General features: G+C 37.9%; 1 long non-coding RNA gene across 3 annotated transcripts; it reads left to right on the forward strand.

Annotated features, from left to right (window-relative positions):
• The first annotated feature begins 429 nt into the window (after positions 1-429).
• LOC120958948 (uncharacterized) lies at positions 430-27,299 on the forward strand. 3 transcript variants are annotated; one of them, XR_007451926.1, is made up of 14 exons: positions 787-862; positions 922-1,070; positions 8,476-8,615; positions 8,698-8,813; positions 8,889-8,976; positions 9,036-9,184; positions 16,824-16,963; positions 17,046-17,161; positions 17,235-17,322; positions 17,382-17,530; positions 24,937-25,076; positions 25,149-25,264; positions 25,460-25,547; positions 25,607-27,299. It is a non-coding gene; the product is annotated as an uncharacterized LOC120958948 (long non-coding RNA). The 3 variants fall into 3 exon arrangements; XR_007451928.1 differs by lacking the exons at positions 787-862; positions 922-1,070; positions 8,476-8,615; positions 8,698-8,813 and adding exons at positions 430-509; positions 582-697; XR_007451927.1 differs by lacking the exons at positions 787-862; positions 922-1,070; positions 8,476-8,615 and adding an exon at positions 430-509.

Genomic DNA, 27,299 nt, shown 5'->3' on the forward strand with positions numbered 1-27,299 from the left:
TTGCCAGTGGGCATTTCTTTCGCTTATTCTCTCTTCTTTTTGCTCAACTCAGATTCTGGTGACGTGAAAAAAACGACGCTTCATGGTTTGGGAGGGTTGTGGTTAAAACAGTGGTTGTGATGTCAGTTTGGTGATTGGATCAGTTTGATGGGGATTTTTGTCGCTTTCGATTTAATATCTTTAATATTTAATCATTTAATATCTTAAGCCCTCCTATATATACATGATAGATGAATAAATTACGCATTCATTATTATTTTTTGCTGTCATTATCATAAAAACATAACTTTTGACTTTATTTTTAATGTTTATTTATGCGAGATACGTTGATTAGCACTATGTCACTAATTTAAACTTTTTTTTTTATAGATACCTTGAGCGTATTAGTGTGCTGACTATTACCCGATAAGCCAAATACACTCGGGCTTCGTGGAGCGCAACTCCGGAGTATCTTCTAGAGCGCCCTTGCCCCTTCCTTGCTGTCGTTACCCATAACTGTTAGCTGGAGAGTACGTTAGAGTTTTGGTATCGCATTTTTCGGCGAAAGTGAGTTAATGGATTTTCTTCAATTTATCTTACAGCATTTTTATATCGGTATCGTATGACAAACTAGTGTCAAAGTGTTTCCTGCACCCCTTACCGTGGAGATGTGCGCCAGTGAAGTGCGACGAGAAGGTTAGAGCGGGGGAAGATTATGGTATGTTAAATTGAGGTCATATATATAATTATATATATAATTATATATATATATATATATACTTACCGCTTAAACAGCATTCTCCCTCAGTACCGCAAGCCGAAGTGAAAAGTAAAGCAACAATAGTACTCTCGTCTACTGTTATACTCTAACGTAACCATGTGTGTAGGTATTTGAGGCTCTGTCTACTTTGCTTGACATTTACTAATGTTTTGCTATTTTAGGGACGCCGCCTACGAGATCTATGACTTCGAGTCTATATGAATTTGCTGATTCGCTGATATTCGCAGACGAGATCTATGACGTCTAGTCTGTATCAACCATTTATTGCAGATCGTAATCACGCAAATTGTCGACGATGCTGGTGAGGCAGGTAGGTGGTTTGTGCAATTCAAATATTATACCTTTCCACATTGGCTGCACGTAGCATTATGCAGTGATAGCATTGGCAACGTTCATTTAGAACGTTAATGTTTTTTTGCCTGTTTGCAGATGAAGTCCAGCATTCTACAACAATAACAAAAAGTTTGCAACTTAATTATTGTAAGTCTTTGACAGTGGCAAAGACCGGTCCCCAGAGACAAAGACCCCTGGCAAAGACCAACTCGGAGGGGTTTGTAGATTTAGCAATGCAGCTTTGCTAAAAAAGCGTACAATATTGATGATCCTGATACTGATCCTATCGCGTCAAAAACGCGAAAAACAAACAATAGAAAAATAGCAAAAGGAACAGAAAGGAAAAACGACCAATAGTTGCATTGTTCGATAGCAATTTGATGTAAAGTAGATGGACAAGAAGAACTACATAGTCAAATCACGCCAACAATAGGCTTAGTGCACACCATAAAGTAAATATCTGTTTTAGAAGTAAGATTCGGTACTACAGCGTAGGCTGTTCAACCAATTCCGAGCATGTTTACAATATTTTTATTCTTATACCAATTCGCACAGTATGCGGCTTGTTCTGAGATATGCATGTTTTGCAGGGAGGGGCTGAGGACTTTAAAAATACTGTTCTGTTAGGTACCTTGTTAGCACACATGCTTTCAATGATAGATACTTTCACTCCAGTACCGAGTGTATTATTCCGTTTTAATATGCGCTAGAAGTACAAACAAACCCTTCTTTTAGCGACATGTGTGAAATATTTTCTTCTATTTTGCTGCTGATGCTGTTTTTGCGGCGCTCTTTTCGGCATATCCCGTTACATAATGTTAAGCACAGTCCAGTAGACCGGAGACCTTTGCCTTCTTTAGTGGACTCACTCACATTATAGACTCACTAGGTCGTACTAGAATAGTCATGGGGCATGTTTTATTTAGACCGCCTTTCAAATTTCACAGTACGTCTACTTGTTTCAATAACGAGAAACGCGTCAACGGACACTAAAGAGTCTCTTGGACGTTTTAATAAGGGTTGTTGGAAGGTGTTGTACGGTTTCCAAAAGTCGTGTTTATCATTTTAATTAAGAATGGCAACTCGTTCATGCAGTTACTGTTAGAATGTGTGTCTGGGACAAATATCAACCACTCATAATAAGTTTTCCCAAGTTTTGTATCTATATTGGCTAACCTAGCCGTGTTTGTTCTATTGCACATTTCCTGTTCAGGTGCTTTCCTGGGAACATAGGAAATGTATCAAGTGAAACTATGTTATTAAGCTTTAGATAATCTGGTCGAAGTCTTTATTTAGTTTGAATATTATTATTCTTTTGAACTAGCAAAAAGTATTGCATGGTGAAATCGTATTGTATATGACTATTGTTCGGATTTGTCCTTCATGCCACGCCATAGCTCGTCTTCTTTCTTAGCGATCTCTGTCACTGGTATAAATCACTTGTTCCAGTGTGGAGTTTGTCTCATTGTCCTGATATTTGAGTATTGCATCGCTAAGTTTTGTACACGCACTAGCAGTTGCTCCAGTTCTTCGATGGTGATGCACCACCAACGATGCATTTAGTATTGCAACTCTGCAAGTGTCAAGAATGTGGAATATTTTCTCTTTTGTGAGTTAGAAGATATTTTCGGAAGGTTTTGCTTCAATATTTTACTGCAAACCAAACACTTTCTGCTGATGGTTTTGCCATTGTGATTGCAACTTTTTTGAGAATGGTGATGTACATCTTTTGATTGCTCATCTTCAACGACTCGTGAGCCGGGATGCTTGCACACGTTACATACCATCACGTATAGAGCCTTAAAATATGAACAGTTTTATGATACAACCACTTACATTTTTGTCCGTTGTGCGGTTTTCCGCGTTGGCTTTTCCGATACTTTTGTTTGATTTGCACAGGCAAGTGTCTAATGCCATTTTGGTGCATTACTTTTGTGTGTGTGAGTGTGGATGTTGATTTCACTAACTGATATATTGATTTATATCGTAGTTGATCGTGTTGATGATTATAATTTTCCTTTACTGCTTTTCCATTTGTTCATCCGCAGAACTAGAATAATGTTAACACTTTCTCAATGAACACCCACTTTTAATGAAGAAACTTTAAACACAATTATCGTCTCTTCGAAGGCCTTAAGGTTGATGTTTGTCGATGGCTTTGATATGTTTGTGGTGTTTTATTGCTTCGACTTTCGTCTATTTTAGTGCCGATACTATTTGTGCGGTGTTATTTTCGGCGTATACCTCTCTATGTATGAGGAATAGTAGTCTCACCACAGTCTGCCAACTCGTTCATGCAGTCACTGTTAGAGTGTGTGTCTGGGAGAAATATCTACCACTCAATGCTCTGATAATACCTTTTCCCAAGTATTGTATCCATATTGGCTAACCTAGCCGTGTTCGCTCGATTGCACATTTCCTGCATAGGTGCTTTCCTGGATGTGTAACATAGGAAATGTATCAAGTGAAACTATGTTATTAAGCTTTAGATAATCTGGCCGAAGTCTTCATTTAGTTTGAATATTATTATTCTTTTGAATTAGCAAAAAGTATTGCATGGCGAAATCGAATTCTATATGACTTTTGTTCGGATTTGTCCTTCATGCCACGCCATAGCTCGTCTCCCTTTTTCGTCATTTCTTTCGCTAGTATAAATCACTTGTGGAGTTTGTCTCATCTTCCTGATATTTGAGTATTGCATCGCTTAATTTTGTAAATGTACCTTTTTAAGGATAATGTTTATGCCATTCTTGTTTGACTTGCTTATTAATGTTTCAATACCGACTTTTGTTGTAATACAAATGGCTGTATTCATTGGATTTTTGTTTCGTTAGGTATTATATAGTTATATTATATAATAACACGCAAGTGTGAAGAATGTTGAATATTTTCCCATTTGTGAGTTAGAAGATGTTTCGGGAAGCTTTTGCTTTTGATGTTTCCGACCAACGATGCATTTAGTAATGAGCCTCTGAAGTGTCAAGAATGTTGTAAATTTGTCCTTTCGTGAGTTAGAAGATGTTTTCGGAAGCATTTGCTTCAACGTTTTACTGCAAACCACACACTTTCTGCTGATGGTTTCGCCATTGTGATTGCAGCTTTTTTGAGAATGGTGATGTACGCTCACCACATACAAACTCTCCCTTATCGTTAGTTTATGGTTCATTTTTCTTGTCATTGCTGCTGACGGCATGCATGCGTTCTGCTCCTTGTTGTTAGTAGCAGTCTGAAAGCATTTTGAACGCCTGAACCAATCCTTTTCTACTTGTTTATTCAATTTCTTATACACGTCTTGTTGTATAGTTTGTAGTTTGCTTTTTATCATATCTAGGATGTTTTCTATAAATTCTTCCTGTGTGATGAGCTCTCTATTGCATTATGTTTATTACATGTTCATAAACAGTGTGTTGTTATTATAAAGGTTAGATACCAGAAGCCATTTTGTCAATGGTTACTCTTAAGGATGGGAACCGAAAAGGTCAGTTGGATAGTTGATGGTGTGTATTATCGTGGAGCGTTGTATAGCTTTCCATAAATCGCGAACACACATCTCTTCGCATGTGCAGTCCGAAGTAGCGTTAGCTATTGTAGCTATTGCAAAATGGCGCAGTGCGTATTTCCTATCTTCACGATGGTTGGATGCCAGGCCTTAAGGTTGATGTTTGTCGATGGGTTTGATATGTTACATCAAACATCGTGCATGGGGCATGTTTTATTTAGACCGCCTTTAATATGTTACAGTAGGTCAACTTGTTTCAATAATGAGAAACGCGTCAACGCAAACTTAAGAGTCTCTGGGACGTTTTAATAAGGGTTGGAAGGTGTTACGGTTTCCAAAAGTCGTGTTTATCATTTTAATTAAGAATGATCAATACCATGTTCTACCATAAACCCTCTCTATGTATGAGGAATAGTAGTCTCACCACAGTCTGGCAACTCGTTCATGCAGACACTGTTAGAATGTGTGTCTGGGAGAAATATCAACCACACAATGCTCTGATAATAAGTTTTCCCAAATATTGTATCCATATTGGCTAACCTAGCCGTGTTCGTTCGATTGCACATTTCCTGCACAGGTGCTTTCCTGGATGTGTAACATAGGAAATGTATCACGTGAAACTATGTTATTAAGCTTTAGATAATCTGGCCGAAGTCTTCATTTAGTTTGAATATTATTATTCTTTTGAATTAGCAAAAAGTATTGCATGGCGAAATCGAATTGTATATGACTATTGTTCGGATTTGTCCTTCATGCCACGCCATAGCTCGTCTCCCTTTTTCGTCATTTCTTTCGCTAGTATAAATCACTTGTGGAGTTTGTCTCATCTTCCTGATATTTGAGTATTGCATCGCTTAATTTTGTAAATGTACCTTTTTAAGGATAATGTTTATGCCATTCTTGTTTGACTTGCTTATTAATGTTTCAATACCGACTTTTGTTGTAATACAAATGGCTGTATTCATTGGATTTTTGTTTCGTTAGGTATTATATAGTTATATTATATAATAACACGCAAGTGTGAAGAATGTTGAATATTTTCCCATTTGTGAGTTAGAAGATGTTTCGGGAAGCTTTTGCTTTTGATGTTTCCGACCAACGATGCATTTAGTAATGAGCCTCTGAAGTGTCAAGAATGTTGTAAATTTGTCCTTTCGTGAGTTAGAAGATGTTTTCGGAAGCATTTGCTTCAACGTTTTACTGCAAACCACACACTTTCTGCTGATGGTTTCGCCATTGTGATTGCAGCTTTTTTGAGAATGGTGATGTACCCTCACCACATACAAACTCTCCCTTATCGTTAGTTTATGGTTCATTTTTCTTGTAATTGCTGCTGACGGCATGCATGCGTTCTGCTCCTTGTTGTTAGTAGCAGTCTGAAAGCATTTTGAACGCCTGAACCAATCCTTTTCTACTTGTTTATTCAATTTCTTATACACGTCTTGTTGTATAGTTTGTAGTTTGCTTTTTATCATATCTAGGATGTTTTCTGTCAATTCTTCATGAGTGATGAGCTCTCTATTGCATTATGTTTATTACATGTTCATAAACAGTGTGTTGTTATTATAAAGGTTAGATACCAGAAGCCATTTTGTCAATGGTTACTCTTAAGGATGGGAACCGAAAAGGTCAGTTGGATAGTTGATGGTGTGTATTATCGTGGAGCGTTGTATAGCTTTCCATAAATCGCGAACACACATCTCTTCGCATGTGCAGTCCGAAGTAGCGTTAGCTATTGTAGCTATTGCAAAATGGCGCAGTGCGTATTTCCTATCTTCACGATGGTTGGATGCCAGGCCTTAAGGTTGATGTTTGTCGATGGGTTTGATATGTTACATCAAACATCGTGCATGGGGCATGTTTTATTTAGACCGCCTTTAATATGTTACAGTAGGTCAACTTGTTTCAATAATGAGAAACGCGTCAACGCAAACTTAAGAGTCTCTGGGACGTTTTAATAAGGGTTGGAAGGTGTTACGGTTTCCAAAAGTCGTGTTTATCATTTTAATTAAGAATGATCAATACCATGTTCTACCATAAACCCTCTCTATGTATGAGGAATAGTAGTCTCACCACAGTCTGGCAACTCGTTCATGCAGACACTGTTAGAATGTGTGTCTGGGAGAAATATCAACCACACAATGCTCTGATAATAAGTTTTCCCAAGTATTGTATCCATATTGGCTAACCTAGCCGTGTTCGTTCGATTGCACATTTCCTGCACAGGTGCTTTCCTGGATGTGTAACATAGGAAATGTATCACGTGAAACTATGTTATTAAGCTTTAGATAATCTGGCCGAAGTCTTCATTTAGTTTGAATATTATTATTCTTTTGAATTAGCAAAAAGTATTGCATGGCGAAATCGAATTGTATATGACTATTGTTCGGATTTGTCCTTCATGCCACGCCATAGCACCGTGCACACAAAGAAGCTGCCATTTGAAGCAATCGAAAAATTGTTTTGGATAATTTTCCAAATTTTGACGAGAAATTAAAACCAAAGCCCGCCCTAAGGAAGGATGGGCTAAACACATGCGGAAATGCGAATTGGCTGCGGGATTCGCTGTCGACCAAACGAGCACATCAAACGGTAAAGCAAAACTATCGATCTTATTTTTCAAGCAACTGGCCCGCAATAAAGGAAACATTTTGCAACACGTACAACAATATTTTCGAACTGTTGCGACATAGTTCTTGCCGCACGCATACGCTTGTTATCTTACACGTAGATTGCCAGAACATTTTTTTGCATACAACATGTTGCTCGTCAACATACGCGCCCTGCTTAGCCGTCTTATTTGGTTTTGTTAATTTCGGTTTGTCTATGAATCTCATCGAAATATCGTGGAATATTGTTATTTTTAGGTTATTGTTTAATGGTGATGTTAAGCTAATGAAGAGGATACTATTGAAAAGCAATCAACTATGCTTCATTAGGTTAAATATCTTGACACGGAATTATAGTCCATACTTTACATGCACAATACAAGAAATCGTCGAATGCTTTTTGTGCCACGAGTATAGGCAAACCCGAAACCGTTTGCAAGAAAACTCCCTTTTTTTGGGTTAAAATACTTCCATAAAATAATGGAACGCTTTCGAAACTATCGATGTATTTGGATTTCATTTTGTTGGTTGATTACATCCACCATTACCACTCTGACTCACAACATCGTTGCTCAAGCATGAACAAAAGACAGATCATTATCAATCTTCTTTTCTTGCTTCGCACAAACCCCATTTCGATAGTGGCATGTTGGAATCCGGTTTCGCTGCACACGATGCCCAACCCTTTTCGTTTTATTCCTGCCATTCTTGTTCGTCTTATATTCTCCATTCTCGCGTTGTTCGTAGAAGGGCGAACGCACAAAAACAACTCCATAAAACAGACAAGACGCTAAACTAGCAAACGCGTCCCAACACGGTCAACACACCGCGATCGGGCTGTCATTTGATCATGTTTTTGACTTCACTGAAGCTCTAGGAGGAAGTTGTTTCTATAGGTCACATCGTTTGCCAGTGGGCATTTCTTTCGCTTATTCTCTCTTCTTTTTGCTCAACTCAGATTCTGGTGACGTGAAAAAACGACGCTTCATGGTTTGGGAGGGTTGTGGTTAAAACAGTGGTTGTGATGTCAGTTTGGTGATTGGATCAGTTTGATGGGGATTTTTGTCGCTTTCGATTTAATATCTTTAATATTTAATCATTTAATATCTTAAGCCCTCCTATATATACATGATAGATGAATAAATTACGCATTCATTATTATTTTTTGCTGTCATTATCATAAAAACATAACTTTTGACTTTATTTTTAATGTTTATTTATGCGAGATACGTTGATTAGCACTATGTCACTAATTTAAACTTTTTTTTTTATAGATACCTTGAGCGTATTAGTGTGCTGACTATTACCCGATAAGCGAAATACACTCGGGCTTCGTGGAGCGCAACTCCGGAGTATCTTCTAGAGCGCCCTTGCCCCTTCCTTGCTGTCGTTACCCATAACTGTTAGCTGGAGAGTACGTTAGTAGTAGTGGTAGTTTTGGTATCGCATTTTTCGGCGAAAGTGAGTTAATGGATTTTCTTCAATTTATCTTACAGCATTTTTATATCGGTATCGTATGACAAACTAGTGTCAAAGTGTTTCCTGCACCCCTTACCGTGGAGATGTGCGCCAGTGAAGTGCGACGAGAAGGTTAGAGCGGGGGAAGATTATGGTATGTTAAATTGAGGTCATATATATAATTATATATATAATTATATATATATATATATACTTACCGCTTTAACAGCTTTCTCCCTCAGTACCGCAAGCCGAAGTGAAAAGTAAAGCAACAATAGTACTCTCGTCTACTGTTATACTCTAACGTAACCATGTGTGTAGGTATTTGAGGCTCTGTCTACTTTGCTTGACATTTACTAATGTTTTGCTATTTTAGGGACGCCGCCTACGAGATCTATGACTTCGAGTCTATATGAATTTGCTGATTCGCTGATATTCGCAGACGAGATCTATGACGTCTAGTCTGTATCAACCATTTATTGCAGATCGTAATCACGCAAATTGTCGACGATGCTGGTGAGGCAGGTAGGTGGTTTGTGCAATTCAAATATTATACCTTTCCACATTGGCTGCACGTAGCATTATGCAGTGATAGCATTGGCAACGTTCATTTAGAACGTTAATGTTTTTTTGCCTGTTTGCAGATGAAGTCCAGCATTCTACAACAATAACAAAAAGTTTGCAACTTAATTATTGTAAGTCTTTGACAGTGGCAAAGACCGGTCCCCAGAGACAAAGACCCCTGGCAAAGACCAACTCGGAGGGGTTTGTAGATTTAGCAATGCAGCTTTGCTAAAAAAGCGTACAATATTGATGATCCTGATACTGATCCTATCGCGTCAAAAACGCGAAAAACAAACAATAGAAAAATAGCAAAAGGAACAGAAAGGAAAAACGACCAATAGTTGCATTGTTCGATAGCAATTTGATGTAAAGTAGATGGACAAGAAGAACTACATAGTCAAATCACGCCAACAATAGGCTTAGTGCACACCATAAAGTAAATATCTGTTTTAGAAGTAAGATTCGGTACTACAGCGTAGGCTGTTCAACCAATTCCGAGCATGTTTACAATATTTTTATTCTTATACCAATTCGCACAGTATGCGGCTTGTTCTGAGATATGCATGTTTTGCAGGGAGGGGCTGAGGACTTTAAAAATACTGTTCTGTTAGGTACACTGGTGGACAAAAAGATAGGAAAAAAATTTGTTGTGTGTTTTTTTGAGGAAGTGATAGCGAATAACGGTCAACACATTGACCGTTAGAATATGTTTCCGCTCTGTGGAACACCGCAACATCACCTCCCAACAACTACTTAAACAGTCCTTTTCAGGGCTACCAAATATTTCCGACAAGCACTATGTTTTTCGGTCACAGAAAAAAGTTCCTATTTTTATGTCCACCAGTGTACCTTGTTAGCACACATGCTTTCAATGATAGATACTTTCACTCCAGTACCGAGTGTATTATTCCGTTTTAATATGCGCTAGAAGTACAAACAAACCCTTCTTTTAGCGACATGTGTGAAATATTTTCTTCTATTTTGCTGCTGATGCTGTTTTTGCGGCGCTCTTTTCGGCATATCCCGTTACATAATGTTAAGCACAGTCCAGTAGACCGGAGACCTTTGCCTTCTTTAGTGGACTCACTCACATTATAGACTCACTAGGTCGTACTAGAATAGTCATGGGGCATGTTTTATTTAGACCGCCTTTCAAATTTCACAGTACGTCTACTTGTTTCAATAACGAGAAACGCGTCAACGGACACTAAAGAGTCTCTTGGACGTTTTAATAAGGGTTGTTGGAAGGTGTTGTACGGTTTCCAAAAGTCGTGTTTATCATTTTAATTAAGAATGGCAACTCGTTCATGCAGTTACTGTTAGAATGTGTGTCTGGGACAAATATCAACCACTCATAATAAGTTTTCCCAAGTTTTGTATCTATATTGGCTAACCTAGCCGTGTTTGTTCTATTGCACATTTCCTGTTCAGGTGCTTTCCTGGGAACATAGGAAATGTATCAAGTGAAACTATGTTATTAAGCTTTAGATAATCTGGTCGAAGTCTTTATTTAGTTTGAATATTATTATTCTTTTGAACTAGCAAAAAGTATTGCATGGTGAAATCGTATTGTATATGACTATTGTTCGGATTTGTCCTTTATGCCACGCCATAGCTCGTCTTCTTTCTTAGCGATCTCTGTCACTGGTATAAATCTCTTGTTCCAGTGTGGAGTTTGTCTCATTGTCCTGATATTTGAGTATTGCATCGCTAAGTTTTGTACACGCACTAGCAGTTACTCCAGTTCTTCGATGGTGATGCACCACCAACGATGCATTTAGTATTGCAACTCTGCAAGTGTCAAGAATGTGGAATATTTTCTCTTTTGTGAGTTAGAAGATATTTTCGGAAGTTTTTGCTTCAATATTTTACTGCAAACCAAACACTTTCTGCTGATGGTTTTGCCATTGTGATTGCAACTTTTTTGAGAATGGTGATGTACATCTTTTGATTGCTCATCTTCAACGACTCGTGAGCCGGGATGCTTGCACACGTTACATACCATCACGTATAGAGCCTTAAAATATGAACAGTTTTATGATACAACCACTTACATTTTTGTCCGTTGTGCGGTTTTCCGCGTTGGCTTTTCCGATACTTTTGTTTGATTTGCACAGGCAAGTGTCTAATGCCATTTTGGTGCATTACTTTTGTGTGTGTGAGTGTGGATGTTGATTTCACTAACTGATATATTGATTTATATCGTAGTTGATCGTGTTGATGATTATAATTTTCCTTTACTGCTTTTCCATTTGTTCATCCGCAGAACTAGAATAATGTTAACACTTTCTCAATGAACACCCACTTTTAATGAAGAAACTTTAAACACAATTATCGTCTCTTCGAAGGCCTTAAGGTTGATGTTTGTCGATGGCTTTGATATGTTTGTGGTGTTTTATTGCTTCGACTTTCGTCTATTTTAGTGCCGATACTATTTGTGCGGTGTTATTTTCGGCGTATACCTCTCTATGTATGAGGAATAGTAGTCTCACCACAGTCTGCCAACTCGTTCATGCAGTCACTGTTAGAGTGTGTGTCTGGGAGAAATATCTACCACTCAATGCTCTGATAATACCTTTTCCCAAGTATTGTATCCATATTGGCTAACCTAGCCGTGTTCGCTCGATTGCACATTTCCTGCATAGGTGCTTTCCTGGATGTGTAACATAGGAAATGTATCAAGTGAAACTATGTTATTAAGCTTTAGATAATCTGGCCGAAGTCTTCATTTAGTTTGAATATTATTATTCTTTTGAATTAGCAAAAAGTATTGCATGGCGAAATCGAATTCTATATGACTTTTGTTCGGATTTGTCCTTCATGCCACGCCATAGCTCGTCTCCCTTTTTCGTCATTTCTTTCGCTAGTATAAATCACTTGTGGAGTTTGTCTCATCTTCCTGATATTTGAGTATTGCATCGCTTAATTTTGTAAATGTACCTTTTTAAGGATAATGTTTATGCCATTCTTGTTTGACTTGCTTATTAATGTTTCAATACCGACTTTTGTTGTAATACAAATGGCTGTATTCATTGGATTTTTGTTTCGTTAGGTATTATATAGTTATATTATATAATAACACGCAAGTGTGAAGAATGTTGAATATTTTCCCATTTGTGAGTTAGAAGATGTTTCGGGAAGCTTTTGCTTTTGATGTTTCCGACCAACGATGCATTTAGTAATGAGCCTCTGAAGTGTCAAGAATGTTGTAAATTTGTCCTTTCGTGAGTTAGAAGATGTTTTCGGAAGCATTTGCTTCAACGTTTTACTGCAAACCACACACTTTCTGCTGATGGTTTCGCCATTGTGATTGCAGCTTTTTTGAGAATGGTGATGTACGCTCACCACATACAAACTCTCCCTTATCGTTAGTTTATGGTTCATTTTTCTTGTCATTGCTGCTGACGGCATGCATGCGTTCTGCTCCTTGTTGTTAGTAGCAGTCTGAAAGCATTTTGAACGCCTGAACCAATCCTTTTCTACTTGTTTATTCAATTTCTTATACACGTCTTGTTGTATAGTTTGTAGTTTGCTTTTTATCATATCTAGGATGTTTTCTATAAATTCTTCCTGTGTGATGAGCTCTCTATTGCATTATGTTTATTACATGTTCATAAACAGTGTGTTGTTATTATAAAGGTTAGATACCAGAAGCCATTTTGTCAATGGTTACTCTTAAGGATGGGAACCGAAAAGGTCAGTTGGATAGTTGATGGTGTGTATTATCGTGGAGCGTTGTATAGCTTTCCATAAATCGCGAACACACATCTCTTCGCATGTGCAGTCCGAAGTAGCGTTAGCTATTGTAGCTATTGCAAAATGGCGCAGTGCGTATTTCCTATCTTCACGATGGTTGGATGCCAGGCCTTAAGGTTGATGTTTGTCGATGGGTTTGATATGTTACATCAAACATCGTGCATGGGGCATGTTTTATTTAGACCGCCTTTAATATGTTACAGTAGGTCAACTTGTTTCAATAATGAGAAACGCGTCAACGCAAACTTAAGAGTCTCTGGGACGTTTTAATAAGGGTTGGAAGGTGTTACGGTTTCCAAAAGTCGTGTTTATCATTTTAATTAAGAATGATCAATACCATGTTCTACCATAAACCCTCTCTATGTATGAGGAATAGTAGTCTCACCACAGTCTGGCAACTCGTTCATGCAGACACTGTTAGAATGTGTGTCTGGGAGAAATATCAACCACACAATGCTCTGATAATAAGTTTTCCCAAATATTGTATCCATATTGGCTAACCTAGCCGTGTTCGTTCGATTGCACATTTCCTGCACAGGTGCTTTCCTGGATGTGTAACATAGGAAATGTATCACGTGAAACTATGTTATTAAGCTTTAGATAATCTGGCCGAAGTCTTCATTTAGTTTGAATATTATTATTCTTTTGAATTAGCAAAAAGTATTGCATGGCGAAATCGAATTGTATATGACTATTGTTCGGATTTGTCCTTCATGCCACGCCATAGCTCGTCTCCCTTTTTCGTCATTTCTTTCGCTAGTATAAATCACTTGTGGAGTTTGTCTCATCTTCCTGATATTTGAGTATTGCATCGCTTAATTTTGTAAATGTACCTTTTTAAGGATAATGTTTATGCCATTCTTGTTTGACTTGCTTATTAATGTTTCAATACCGACTTTTGTTGTAATACAAATGGCTGTATTCATTGGATTTTTGTTTCGTTAGGTATTATATAGTTATATTATATAATAACACGCAAGTGTGAAGAATGTTGAATATTTTCCCATTTGTGAGTTAGAAGATGTTTCGGGAAGCTTTTGCTTTTGATGTTTCCGACCAACGATGCATTTAGTAATGAGCCTCTGAAGTGTCAAGAATGTTGTAAATTTGTCCTTTCGTGAGTTAGAAGATGTTTTCGGAAGCATTTGCTTCAACGTTTTACTGCAAACCACACACTTTCTGCTGATGGTTTCGCCATTGTGATTGCAGCTTTTTTGAGAATGGTGATGTACCCTCACCACATACAAACTCTCCCTTATCGTTAGTTTATGGTTCATTTTTCTTGTAATTGCTGCTGACGGCATGCATGCGTTCTGCTCCTTGTTGTTAGTAGCAGTCTGAAAGCATTTTGAACGCCTGAACCAATCCTTTTCTACTTGTTTATTCAATTTCTTATACACGTCTTGTTGTATAGTTTGTAGTTTGCTTTTTATCATATCTAGGATGTTTTCTGTCAATTCTTCATGAGTGATGAGCTCTCTATTGCATTATGTTTATTACATGTTCATAAACAGTGTGTTGTTATTATAAAGGTTAGATACCAGAAGCCATTTTGTCAATGGTTACTCTTAAGGATGGGAACCGAAAAGGTCAGTTGGATAGTTGATGGTGTGTATTATCGTGGAGCGTTGTATAGCTTTCCATAAATCGCGAACACACATCTCTTCGCATGTGCAGTCCGAAGTAGCGTTAGCTATTGTAGCTATTGCAAAATGGCGCAGTGCGTATTTCCTATCTTCACGATGGTTGGATGCCAGGCCTTAAGGTTGATGTTTGTCGATGGGTTTGATATGTTACATCAAACATCGTGCATGGGGCATGTTTTATTTAGACCGCCTTTAATATGTTACAGTAGGTCAACTTGTTTCAATAATGAGAAACGCGTCAACGCAAACTTAAGAGTCTCTGGGACGTTTTAATAAGGGTTGGAAGGTGTTACGGTTTCCAAAAGTCGTGTTTATCATTTTAATTAAGAATGATCAATACCATGTTCTACCATAAACCCTCTCTATGTATGAGGAATAGTAGTCTCACCACAGTCTGGCAACTCGTTCATGCAGACACTGTTAGAATGTGTGTCTGGGAGAAATATCAACCACACAATGCTCTGATAATAAGTTTTCCCAAGTATTGTATCCATATTGGCTAACCTAGCCGTGTTCGTTCGATTGCACATTTCCTGCACAGGTGCTTTCCTGGATGTGTAACATAGGAAATGTATCACGTGAAACTATGTTATTAAGCTTTAGATAATCTGGCCGAAGTCTTCATTTAGTTTGAATATTATTATTCTTTTGAATTAGCAAAAAGTATTGCATGGCGAAATCGAATTGTATATGACTATTGTTCGGATTTGTCCTTCATGCCACGCCATAGCACCGTGCACACAAAGAAGCTGCCATTTGAAGCAATCGAAAAATTGTTTTGGATAATTTTCCAAATTTTGACGAGAAATTAAAACCAAAGCCCGCCCTAAGGAAGGATGGGCTAAACACATGCGGAAATGCGAATTGGCTGCGGGATTCGCTGTCGACCAAACGAGCACATCAAACGGTAAAGCAAAACTATCGATCTTATTTTTCAAGCAACTGGCCCGCAATAAAGGAAACATTTTGCAACACGTACAACAATATTTTCGAACTGTTGCGACATAGTTCTTGCCGCACGCATACGCTTGTTATCTTACACGTAGATTGCCAGAACATTTTTTTGCATACAACATGTTGCTCGTCAACATACGCGCCCTGCTTAGCCGTCTTATTTGGTTTTGTTAATTTCGGTTTGTCTATGAATCTCATCGAAATATCGTGGAATATTGTTATTTTTAGGTTATTGTTTAATGGTGATGTTAAGCTAATGAAGAGGATACTATTGAAAAGCAATCAACTATGCTTCATTAGGTTAAATATCTTGACACGGAATTATAGTCCATACTTTACATGCACAATACAAGAAATCGTCGAATGCTTTTTGTGCCACGAGTATAGGCAAACCCGAAACCGTTTGCAAGAAAACTCCCTTTTTTTGGGTTAAAATACTTCCATAAAATAATGGAACGCTTTCGAAACTATCGATGTATTTGGATTTCATTTTGTTGGTTGATTACATCCACCATTACCACTCTGACTCACAACATCGTTGCTCAAGCATGAACAAAAGACAGATCATTATCAATCTTCTTTTCTTGCTTCGCACAAACCCCATTTCGATAGTGGCATGTTGGAATCCGGTTTCGCTGCACACGATGCCCAACCCTTTTCGTTTTATTCCTGCCATTCTTGTTCGTCTTATATTCTCCATTCTCGCGTTGTTCGTAGAAGGGCGAACGCACAAAAACAACTCCATAAAACAGACAAGACGCTAAACTAGCAAACGCGTCCCAACACGGTCAACACACCGCGATCGGGCTGTCATTTGATCATGTTTTTGACTTCACTGAAGCTCTAGGAGGAAGTTGTTTCTATAGGTCACATCGTTTGCCAGTGGGCATTTCTTTCGCTTATTCTCTCTTCTTTTTGCTCAACTCAGATTCTGGTGACGTGAAAAAACGACGCTTCATGGTTTGGGAGGGTTGTGGTTAAAACAGTGGTTGTGATGTCAGTTTGGTGATTGGATCAGTTTGATGGGGATTTTTGTCGCTTTCGATTTAATATCTTTAATATTTAATCATTTAATATCTTAAGCCCTCCTATATATACATGATAGATGAATAAATTACGCATTCATTATTATTTTTTGCTGTCATTATCATAAAAACATAACTTTTGACTTTATTTTTAATGTTTATTTATGCGAGATACGTTGATTAGCACTATGTCACTAATTTAAACTTTTTTTTTTATAGATACCTTGAGCGTATTAGTGTGCTGACTATTACCCGATAAGCGAAATACACTCGGGCTTCGTGGAGCGCAACTCCGGAGTATCTTCTAGAGCGCCCTTGCCCCTTCCTTGCTGTCGTTACCCATAACTGTTAGCTGGAGAGTACGTTAGTAGTAGTGGTAGTTTTGGTATCGCATTTTTCGGCGAAAGTGAGTTAATGGATTTTCTTCAATTTATCTTACAGCATTTTTATATCGGTATCGTATGACAAACTAGTGTCAAAGTGTTTCCTGCACCCCTTACCGTGGAGATGTGCGCCAGTGAAGTGCGACGAGAAGGTTAGAGCGGGGGAAGATTATGGTATGTTAAATTGAGGTCATATATATAATTATATATATAATTATATATATATATATACTTACCGCTTTAACAGCTTTCTCCCTCAGTACCGCAAGCCGAAGTGAAAAGTAAAGCAACAATAGTACTCTCGTCTACTGTTATACTCTAACGTAACCATGTGTGTAGGTATTTGAGGCTCTGTCTACTTTGCTTGACATTTACTAATGTTTTGCTATTTTAGGGACGCCGCCTACGAGATCTATGACTTCGAGTCTATATGAATTTGCTGATTCGCTGATATTCGCAGACGAGATCTATGACGTCTAGTCTGTATCAACCATTTATTGCAGATCGTAATCACGCAAATTGTCGACGATGCTGGTGAGGCAGGTAGGTGGTTTGTGCAATTCAAATATTATACCTTTCCACATTGGCTGCACGTAGCATTATGCAGTGATAGCATTGGCAACGTTCATTTAGAACGTTAATGTTTTTTTGCCTGTTTGCAGATGAAGTCCAGCATTCTACAACAATAACAAAAAGTTTGCAACTTAATTATTGTAAGTCTTTGACAGTGGCAAAGACCGGTCCCCAGAGACAAAGACCCCTGGCAAAGACCAACTCGGAGGGGTTTGTAGATTTAGCAATGCAGCTTTGCTAAAAAAGCGTACAATATTGATGATCCTGATACTGATCCTATCGCGTCAAAAACGCGAAAAACAAACAATAGAAAAATAGCAAAAGGAACAGAAAGGAAAAACGACCAATAGTTGCATTGTTCGATAGCAATTTGATGTAAAGTAGATGGACAAGAAGAACTACATAGTCAAATCACGCCAACAATAGGCTTAGTGCACACCATAAAGTAAATATCTGTTTTAGAAGTAAGATTCGGTACTACAGCGTAGGCTGTTCAACCAATTCCGAGCATGTTTACAATATTTTTATTCTTATACCAATTCGCACAGTATGCGGCTTGTTCTGAGATATGCATGTTTTGCAGGGAGGGGCTGAGGACTTTAAAAATACTGTTCTGTTAGGTACCTTGTTAGCACACATGCTTTCAATGATAGATACTTTCACTCCAGTACCGAGTGTATTATTCCGTTTTAATATGCGCTAGAAGTACAAACAAACCCTTCTTTTAGCGACATGTGTGAAATATTTTCTTCTATTTTGCTGCTGATGCTGTTTTTGCGGCGCTCTTTTCGGCATATCCCGTTACATAATGTTAAGCACAGTCCAGTAGACCGGAGACCTTTGCCTTCTTTAGTGGACTCACTCACATTATAGACTCACTAGGTCGTACTAGAATAGTCATGGGGCATGTTTTATTTAGACCGCCTTTCAAATTTCACAGTACGTCTACTTGTTTCAATAACGAGAAACGCGTCAACGGACACTAAAGAGTCTCTTGGACGTTTTAATAAGGGTTGTTGGAAGGTGTTGTACGGTTTCCAAAAGTCGTGTTTATCATTTTAATTAAGAATGGCAACTCGTTCATGCAGTTACTGTTAGAATGTGTGTCTGGGACAAATATCAACCACTCATAATAAGTTTTCCCAAGTTTTGTATCTATATTGGCTAACCTAGCCGTGTTTGTTCTATTGCACATTTCCTGTTCAGGTGCTTTCCTGGGAACATAGGAAATGTATCAAGTGAAACTATGTTATTAAGCTTTAGATAATCTGGTCGAAGTCTTTATTTAGTTTGAATATTATTATTCTTTTGAACTAGCAAAAAGTATTGCATGGTGAAATCGTATTGTATATGACTATTGTTCGGATTTGTCCTTTATGCCACGCCATAGCTCGTCTTCTTTCTTAGCGATCTCTGTCACTGGTATAAATCTCTTGTTCCAGTGTGGAGTTTGTCTCATTGTCCTGATATTTGAGTATTGCATCGCTAAGTTTTGTACACGCACTAGCAGTTACTCCAGTTCTTCGATGGTGATGCACCACCAACGATGCATTTAGTATTGCAACTCTGCAAGTGTCAAGAATGTGGAATATTTTCTCTTTTGTGAGTTAGAAGATATTTTCGGAAGTTTTTGCTTCAATATTTTACTGCAAACCAAACACTTTCTGCTGATGGTTTTGCCATTGTGATTGCAACTTTTTTGAGAATGGTGATGTACATCTTTTGATTGCTCATCTTCAACGACTCGTGAGCCGGGATGCTTGCACACGTTACATACCATCACGTATAGAGCCTTAAAATATGAACAGTTTTATGATACAACCACTTACATTTTTGTCCGTTGTGCGGTTTTCCGCGTTGGCTTTTCCGATACTTTTGTTTGATTTGCACAGGCAAGTGTCTAATGCCATTTTGGTGCATTACTTTTGTGTGTGTGAGTGTGGATGTTGATTTCACTAACTGATATATTGATTTATATCGTAGTTGATCGTGTTGATGATTATAATTTTCCTTTACTGCTTTTCCATTTGTTCATCCGCAGAACTAGAATAATGTTAACACTTTCTCAATGAACACCCACTTTTAATGAAGAAACTTTAAACACAATTATCGTCTCTTCGAAGGCCTTAAGGTTGATGTTTGTCGATGGCTTTGATATGTTTGTGGTGTTTTATTGCTTCGACTTTCGTCTATTTTAGTGCCGATACTATTTGTGCGGTGTTATTTTCGGCGTATACCTCTCTATGTATGAGGAATAGTAGTCTCACCACAGTCTGCCAACTCGTTCATGCAGTCACTGTTAGAGTGTGTGTCTGGGAGAAATATCTACCACTCAATGCTCTGATAATACCTTTTCCCAAGTATTGTATCCATATTGGCTAACCTAGCCGTGTTCGCTCGATTGCACATTTCCTGCATAGGTGCTTTCCTGGATGTGTAACATAGGAAATGTATCAAGTGAAACTATGTTATTAAGCTTTAGATAATCTGGCCGAAGTCTTCATTTAGTTTGAATATTATTATTCTTTTGAATTAGCAAAAAGTATTGCATGGCGAAATCGAATTGTATATGACTATTGTTCGGATTTGTCCTTCATGCCACGCCATAGCTCGTCTCCCTTTTTCGTCATTTCTTTCGCTAGTATAAATCACTTGTGGAGTTTGTCTCATCTTCCTGATATTTGAGTATTGCATCGCTTAATTTTGTAAATGTACCTTTTTAAGGATAATGTTTATGCCATTCTTGTTTGACTTGCTTATTAATGTTTCAATACCGACTTTTGTTGTAATACAAATGGCTGTATTCATTGGATTTTTGTTTCGTTAGGTATTATATAGTTATATTATATAATAACACGCAAGTGTGAAGAATGTTGAATATTTTCCCATTTGTGAGTTAGAAGATGTTTCGGGAAGCTTTTGCTTTTGATGTTTCCGACCAACGATGCATTTAGTAATGAGCCTCTGAAGTGTCAAGAATGTTGTAAATTTGTCCTTTCGTGAGTTAGAAGATGTTTTCGGAAGCATTTGCTTCAACGTTTTACTGCAAACCACACACTTTCTGCTGATGGTTTCGCCATTGTGATTGCAGCTTTTTTGAGAATGGTGATGTACGCTCACCACATACAAACTCTCCCTTATCGTTAGTTTATGGTTCATTTTTCTTGTCATTGCTGCTGACGGCATGCATGCGTTCTGCTCCTTGTTGTTAGTAGCAGTCTGAAAGCATTTTGAACGCCTGAACCAATCCTTTTCTACTTGTTTATTCAATTTCTTATACACGTCTTGTTGTATAGTTTGTAGTTTGCTTTTTATCATATCTAGGATGTTTTCTATAAATTCTTCCTGTGTGATGAGCTCTCTATTGCATTATGTTTATTACATGTTCATAAACAGTGTGTTGTTATTATAAAGGTTAGATACCAGAAGCCATTTTGTCAATGGTTACTCTTAAGGATGGGAACCGAAAAGGTCAGTTGGATAGTTGATGGTGTGTATTATCGTGGAGCGTTGTATAGCTTTCCATAAATCGCGAACACACATCTCTTCGCATGTGCAGTCCGAAGTAGCGTTAGCTATTGTAGCTATTGCAAAATGGCGCAGTGCGTATTTCCTATCTTCACGATGGTTGGATGCCAGGCCTTAAGGTTGATGTTTGTCGATGGGTTTGATATGTTACATCAAACATCGTGCATGGGGCATGTTTTATTTAGACCGCCTTTAATATGTTACAGTAGGTCAACTTGTTTCAATAATGAGAAACGCGTCAACGCAAACTTAAGAGTCTCTGGGACGTTTTAATAAGGGTTGGAAGGTGTTACGGTTTCCAAAAGTCGTGTTTATCATTTTAATTAAGAATGATCAATACCATGTTCTACCATAAACCCTCTCTATGTATGAGGAATAGTAGTCTCACCACAGTCTGGCAACTCGTTCATGCAGACACTGTTAGAATGTGTGTCTGGGAGAAATATCAACCACACAATGCTCTGATAATAAGTTTTCCCAAATATTGTATCCATATTGGCTAACCTAGCCGTGTTCGTTCGATTGCACATTTCCTGCACAGGTGCTTTCCTGGATGTGTAACATAGGAAATGTATCACGTGAAACTATGTTATTAAGCTTTAGATAATCTGGCCGAAGTCTTCATTTAGTTTGAATATTATTATTCTTTTGAATTAGCAAAAAGTATTGCATGGCGAAATCGAATTGTATATGACTATTGTTCGGATTTGTCCTTCATGCCACGCCATAGCTCGTCTCCCTTTTTCGTCATTTCTTTCGCTAGTATAAATCACTTGTGGAGTTTGTCTCATCTTCCTGATATTTGAGTATTGCATCGCTTAATTTTGTAAATGTACCTTTTTAAGGATAATGTTTATGCCATTCTTGTTTGACTTGCTTATTAATGTTTCAATACCGACTTTTGTTGTAATACAAATGGCTGTATTCATTGGATTTTTGTTTCGTTAGGTATTATATAGTTATATTATATAATAACACGCAAGTGTGAAGAATGTTGAATATTTTCCCATTTGTGAGTTAGAAGATGTTTCGGGAAGCTTTTGCTTTTGATGTTTCCGACCAACGATGCATTTAGTAATGAGCCTCTGAAGTGTCAAGAATGTTGTAAATTTGTCCTTTCGTGAGTTAGAAGATGTTTTCGGAAGCATTTGCTTCAACGTTTTACTGCAAACCACACACTTTCTGCTGATGGTTTCGCCATTGTGATTGCAGCTTTTTTGAGAATGGTGATGTACCCTCACCACATACAAACTCTCCCTTATCGTTAGTTTATGGTTCATTTTTCTTGTAATTGCTGCTGACGGCATGCATGCGTTCTGCTCCTTGTTGTTAGTAGCAGTCTGAAAGCATTTTGAACGCCTGAACCAATCCTTTTCTACTTGTTAATTCAATTTCTTATACACGTCTTGTTGTATAGTTTGTAGTTTGCTTTTTATCATATCTAGGATGTTTTCTGTCAATTCTTCATGAGTGATGAGCTCTCTATTGCATTATGTTTATTACATGTTCATAAACAGTGTGTTGTTATTATAAAGGTTAGATACCAGAAGCCATTTTGTCAATGGTTACTCTTAAGGATGGGAACCGAAAAGGTCAGTTGGATAGTTGATGGTGTGTATTATCGTGGAGCGTTGTATAGCTTTCCATAAATCGCGAACACACATCTCTTCGCATGTGCAGTCCGAAGTAGCGTTAGCTATTGTAGCTATTGCAAAATGGCGCAGTGCGTATTTCCTATCTTCACGATGGTTGGATGCCAGGCCTTAAGGTTGATGTTTGTCGATGGGTTTGATATGTTACATCAAACATCGTGCATGGGGCATGTTTTATTTAGACCGCCTTTAATATGTTACAGTAGGTCAACTTGTTTCAATAATGAGAAACGCGTCAACGCAAACTTAAGAGTCTCTGGGACGTTTTAATAAGGGTTGGAAGGTGTTACGGTTTCCAAAAGTCGTGTTTATCATTTTAATTAAGAATGATCAATACCATGTTCTACCATAAACCCTCTCTATGTATGAGGAATAGTAGTCTCACCACAGTCTGGCAACTCGTTCATGCAGACACTGTTAGAATGTGTGTCTGGGAGAAATATCAACCACACAATGCTCTGATAATAAGTTTTCCCAAATATTGTATCCATATTGGCTAACCTAGCCGTGTTCGTTCGATTGCACATTTCCTGCACAGGTGCTTTCCTGGATGTGTAACATAGGAAATGTATCACGTGAAACTATGTTATTAAGCTTTAGATAATCTGGCCGAAGTCTTCATTTAGTTTGAATATTATTATTCTTTTGAATTAGCAAAAAGTATTGCATGGCGAAATCGAATTGTATATGACTATTGTTCGGATTTGTCCTTCATGCCACGCCATAGCACCGTGCACACAAAGAAGCTGCCATTTGAAGCAATCGAAAAATTGTTTTGGATAATTTTCCAAATTTTGACGAGAAATTAAAACCAAAGCCCGCCCTAAGGAAGGATGGGCTAAACACATGCGGAAATGCGAATTGGCTGCGGGATTCGCTGTCGACCAAACGAGCACTTCAAACGGTAAAGCAAAACTATCGATCTTATTTTTCAAGCAACTGGCCCGCAATAAAGGAAACATTTTGCAACACGTACAACAATATTTTCGAACTGTTGCGACATAGTTCTTGCCGCACGCATACGCTTGTTATCTTACACGTAGATTGCCAGAACATTTTTTTGCATACAACATGTTGCTCGTCAACATACGCGCCCTGCTTAGCCGTCTTATTTGGTTTTGTTAATTTCGGTTTGTCTATGAATCTCATCGAAATATCGTGGAATATTGTTATTTTTAGGTTATTGTTTAATGGTGATGTTAAGCTAATGAAGAGGATACTATTGAAAAGCAATCAACTATGCTTCATTAGGTTAAATATCTTGACACGGAATTATAGTCCATACTTTACATGCACAATACAAGAAATCGTCGAATGCTTTTTGTGCCACGAGTATAGGCAAACCCGAAACCGTTTGCAAGAAAACTCCCTTTTTTTGGGTTAAAATACTTCCATAAAATAATGGAACGCTTTCGAAACTATCGATGTATTTGGATTTCATTTTGTTGGTTGATTACATCCACCATTACCACTCTGACTCACAACATCGTTGCTCAAGCATGAACAAAAGACAGATCATTATCAATCTTCTTTTCTTGCTTCGCACAAACCCCATTTCGATAGTGGCATGTTGGAATCCGGTTTCGCTGCACACGATGCCCAACCCTTTTCGTTTTATTCCTGCCATTCTTGTTCGTCTTATATTCTCCATTCTCGCGTTGTTCGTAGAAGGGCGAACGCACAAAAACAACTCCATAAAACAGACAAGACGCTAAACTAGCAAACGCGTCCCAACACGGTCAACACACCGCGGTCGGGCTGTCATTTGATCATGTTTTTGACTTCGCTGAAGCTCTAGGAGGAAGTTGTTTCTATAGGTCACATCGTTTGCCAGTGGGCATTTCTTTCGCTTATTCTCTCTTCTTTTTGCTCAACTCAGATTCTGGTGACGTGAAAAAAACGACGCTTCATGGTTTGGGAGGGTTGTGGTTAAAACAGTGGTTGTGATGTCAGTTTGGTGATTGGATCAGTTTGATGGGGATTTTTGTCGCTTTCGATTTAATATCTTTAATATTTAATCATTTAATATCTTAAGCCCTCCTATATATACATGATAGATGAATAAATTACGCATTCATTATTATTTTTTGCTGTCATTATCATAAAAACATAACTTTTGACTTTATTTTTAATGTTTATTTATGCGAGATACGTTGATTAGCACTATGTCACTAATTTAAACTTTTTTTTTTATAGATACCTTGAGCGTATTAGTGTGCTGACTATTACCCGATAAGCGAAATACACTCGGGCTTCGTGGAGCGCAACTCCGGAGTATCTTCTAGAGCGCCCTTGCCCCTTCCTTGCTGTCGTTACCCATAACTGTTAGCTGGAGAGTACGTTAGAGTTTTGGTATCGCATTTTTCGGCGAAAGTGAGTTAATGGATTTTCTTCAATTTATCTTACAGCATTTTTATATCGGTATCGTATGACAAACTAGTGTCAAAGTGTTTCCTGCACCCCTTACCGTGGAGATGTGCGCCAGTGAAGTGCGACGAGAAGGTTAGAGCGGGGGAAGATTATGGTATGTAAAATTGAGGTCATATATATAATTATATATATAAAGATATATATATATATATATATATATATATATATATATATATATATATATATATATATATATTTATATATATATATAGATATATATATATATATATATATATATATATATGTTTATATATATATATATATATATATATACTTACCGCTTTAACAGCTTTCTCCCTCAGTACCGCAAGCCGAAGTGAAAAGTAAAGCAACAATAGTACTCTCGTCTACTGTTATACTCTAACGTAACCATGTGTGTAGGTATTTGAGGCTCTGTCTACTTTGCTTGACATTTTCTAATGTTTTGCTATTTTAGGGACGCCGCCTACGAGATCTATGACTTCGAGTCTATATGAATTTGCTGATTCGCTGATATTCGCAGACGAGATCTATGACGTCTAGTCTGTATCAACCATTTATTGCAGATCGTAATCACGCAAATTGTCGACGATGCTGGTGAGGCAGGTAGGTGGTTTGTGCAATTCAAATATTATACCTTTCCACATTGGCTGCACGTAGCATTATGCAGTGATAGCATTGGCAACGTTCATTTAGAACGTTAATGTTTTTTTTGCCTGTTTGCAGATGAAGTCCAGCATTCTACAACAATAACAAAAAGTTTGCAACTTAATTATTGTAAGTCTTTGACAGTGGCAAAGACCAGTCCCCAGAGACAAAGACCCCTGGCAAAGACCAACTCGGAGGGGTTTGTAGATTTAGCAATGCAGCTTTGCTAAAAAAGCGTACAATATTGATGATCCTGATACTGATCCTATCGCGTCAAAAACGCGAAAAACAAACAATAGAAAAATAGCAAAAGGAACAGAAAGGAAAAACGACCAATAGTTGCATTGTTCGATAGCAATTTGATGTAAAGTAGATGGACAAGAAGAACTACATAGTCAAATCACGCCAACAATAGGCTTAGTGCACACCATAAAGTAAATATCTGTTTTAGAAGTAAGATTCGGTACTACAGCGTAGGCTGTTCAACCAATTCCGAGCATGTTTACAATATTTTTATTCTTATACCAATTCGCACAGTATGCGGCTTGTTCTGAGATATGCATGTTTTGCAGGGAGGGGCTGAGGACTTTAAAAATACTGTTCTGTTAGGTACCTTGTTAGCACACATGCTTTCAATGATAGATACTTTCACTCCAGTACCGAGTGTATTATTCCGTTTTAATATGCGCTAGAAGTACAAACAAACCCTTCTTTTAGCGACATGTGTGAAATATTTTCTTCTATTTTGCTGCTGATGCTGTTTTTGCGGCGCTCTTTTCGGCATATCCCGTTACATAATGTTAAGCACAGTCCAGTAGACCGGAGACCTTTGCCTTCTTTAGTGGACTCACTCACATTATAGACTCACTAGGTCGTACTAGAATAGTCATGGGGCATGTTTTATTTAGACCGCCTTTCAAATTTCACAGTACGTCTACTTGTTTCAATAACGAGAAACGCGTCAACGGACACTAAAGAGTCTCTTGGACGTTTTAATAAGGGTTGTTGGAAGGTGTTGTACGGTTTCCAAAAGTCGTGTTTATCATTTTAATTAAGAATGGCAACTCGTTCATGCAGTTACTGTTAGAATGTGTGTCTGGGACAAATATCAACCACTCATAATAAGTTTTCCCAAGTTTTGTATCTATATTGGCTAACCTAGCCGTGTTTGTTCTATTGCACATTTCCTGTTCAGGTGCTTTCCTGGGAACATAGGAAATGTATCAAGTGAAACTATGTTATTAAGCTTTAGATAATCTGGTCGAAGTCTTTATTTAGTTTGAATATTATTATTCTTTTGAACTAGCAAAAAGTATTGCATGGTGAAATCGTATTGTATATGACTATTGTTCGGATTTGTCCTTCATGCCACGCCATAGCTCGTCTTCTTTCTTAGCGATCTCTGTCACTGGTATAAATCACTTGTTCCAGTGTGGAGTTTGTCTCATTGTCCTGATATTTGAGTATTGCATCGCTAAGTTTTGTACACGCACTAGCAGTTG

This window comes from Anopheles coluzzii, chromosome X (genome assembly GCF_943734685.1).
Source record: "Anopheles coluzzii chromosome X, AcolN3, whole genome shotgun sequence".
Classification (NCBI taxonomy): Eukaryota; Metazoa; Arthropoda; class Insecta; order Diptera; family Culicidae; genus Anopheles; species Anopheles coluzzii.